The sequence below is a fragment of the Salvelinus sp. IW2-2015 genome, linkage group LG18, assembly GCF_002910315.2.
Source record: "Salvelinus sp. IW2-2015 linkage group LG18, ASM291031v2, whole genome shotgun sequence".
In the NCBI taxonomy this organism is placed as follows: Eukaryota; Metazoa; Chordata; class Actinopteri; order Salmoniformes; family Salmonidae; genus Salvelinus; species Salvelinus sp. IW2-2015.
The window spans coordinates 72,577,903-72,579,967 of record NC_036858.1 but is presented as its reverse complement, the minus strand read 5'-3'; the positions used below and the strand labels follow the sequence as shown (position 1 = coordinate 72,579,967).

At 46.2% G+C, this 2,065-nt stretch overlaps 1 long non-coding RNA gene across 1 annotated transcript in view; it reads right to left on the bottom strand.

The window, feature by feature from the left end:
• Positions 1-367: 367 nt before the first annotated feature.
• Positions 368-2,065, bottom strand: part of LOC139029192 (uncharacterized) — a 1,029,896-nt gene continuing 1,028,198 nt past the window's right edge. The window contains exon 2 of the long non-coding RNA XR_011481490.1: positions 368-425. This is a non-coding gene — a long non-coding RNA (uncharacterized lncRNA). The remainder of the gene's footprint in view (positions 426-2,065) is intronic.

Below are 2,065 nucleotides of genomic sequence, written 5' to 3'. Positions count from 1 at the left end.
GCCATCCGTTTTGTCACCAAAGCCCCATATACCACCCACCACTGCGACCTGTATGCTGTCGTTGGCTGGCCCTTGCTTCATACTCGTCGCCCAACCCACTGGCTCCTGGTCATCGCTAGGTAAAGCACCGCCTTATATCAGGTCACTGGTCACCATAGGAGCACCCACCCGTAGCACGCGCTCCAGCAGGTATATCTCACTGGTCACTCCCAAAGCCAGTTTCCCCCTTTGGCCACCTTTCCTTTCAGTTCTCTGCTGCCAATGACTGGAACGAACTGCAAAAATCACTGAAGCTAGAGATTCATATCTCCCTCACTAGCTTTAAGCACTAGCTGTCAGAGCAGCTCACAGATAACTGCACCTGTACATAGCCCATCTGTAAATAGCCCACCCAACTACCTCATCCCCATACTGTATTTATTTATCTTGCTCCTTTGCACCCCAGTATTTCTACTTGCACATTCATCTTCTGCACATCTACCACTCCAGTGTTTAAATGGTATATTGTAATTACTTCGCCACCATTGCCTATTTATTGCCTTGCCTCCCTTATCTTACCTCATTTGCACATACTGTATATAGACTTTTTCTACTGTATTATTGACTGTGTTTGTTTATTCCATGGAAAGAGAGATTAGACAGAAACTAAGTTGACAGGCTAAGAAAGGGCTACGCTAATGGCAAAGAGATTGGAATGACAAGTGACTACACGTCTCGATATGTTCAGAAAGTTAGCTTACGTTGCAAACAAAAAATCGTTATTGACGTAAATCGATACTCATACTGTCTGGCGGTGAAGTTAGGCAGTACGCTAGCAGTGGCTGCGGTTGTTGACTTTTTTGAAAGTGTCGCTGGCTTGGTAACCTCGATAACTGGCTAAGTAACCTCCTGATAATTAACTCTAAAACTACACACAATCTGTGGAATACAAGACAGCCAAAGACAACATTATAGTAGCTAGCTAACATACCTTCTCGTTCCGTTGTAATGTAATAGTTTCTACTGTGCTGCTATTCGGTAGAAATTGGCTAGCTGGCTAGCTAGCAGTGTTGACTACGTTAGAAGGACGAAAATAGCTGGCTAGCTAACCTCGATAATTACTCTAAACTACACACTTATCTTTGATACAAAGACGGCTATGTAGCTAGCTAAGAAAACATTGCTAAGATCAAACAAATCAAACCGTTGTACTGTAATGAAATGAAATGAAATGTAATACTACCTGTGGAGCGAAGCGAAATGCGACTACTCGCTCCAACCCGGAAGTGTATCAGGTTTAAACCTTTAGTTGTGTTTCAAAAGCCTTTGTGAAACCATGTCATCAGGCTGAATCCTCGCATGTCTAAAGCCCATGTCATCAGGCTGAATCCTCCCATGTCTAACGCCCAATGTCTATCAGGCCTGAATCCTCCCATGTCTAACGCCCATGTCATCAGGCTGAATCCTCCCATGTCTAACGCCCATGTCATCAGGCTGAATCCTCCCATGTCTAACGCCCATGTCATCAGGCTGAATCCTCCCATGTCTAACGCCCATGTCATCAGGCTGAATCCTCCCATGTCTAACGCCATGTCATCAGGCTGAATCCTCCCATGTCTAACGCCCATGTGCATCAGGCTGAATCCCCCATGTCTAACGCCCATGTCATCAGGCTGAATCCTCCCATGTCTAAGCCCATGTCATCAGGCTGAATCCTCCATGTCTAACGCCCATGTCATCAGGCTGAATCCTCCCATGTCTAACGCCCATGTCATCAGCTGAATCCTCCCATGTCTAACGCCATGTCATCAGGCTGAATCCTCCCATGTCTAACAGCCCCATGTCATCAGGCTGAATCCTCCCATGTCTCAAGCCCATGTCATCAGGCTGAATCCTCCCATGTCTAAAGCCCATGTCATTCAGCTGAATCCTCCATGTCTAAAGGCCCATGTCATCAGGCTGAATCCTCCCATGTCTAAGCCCATGTCATCAGGCTGAATCCTCCCATGTCTAAAGCCATGTCATCAGGCTGAATCCTCCCTGTCTTTAAAGCCATGTCATCACGGCTGAATCCTCCTATGTCAAC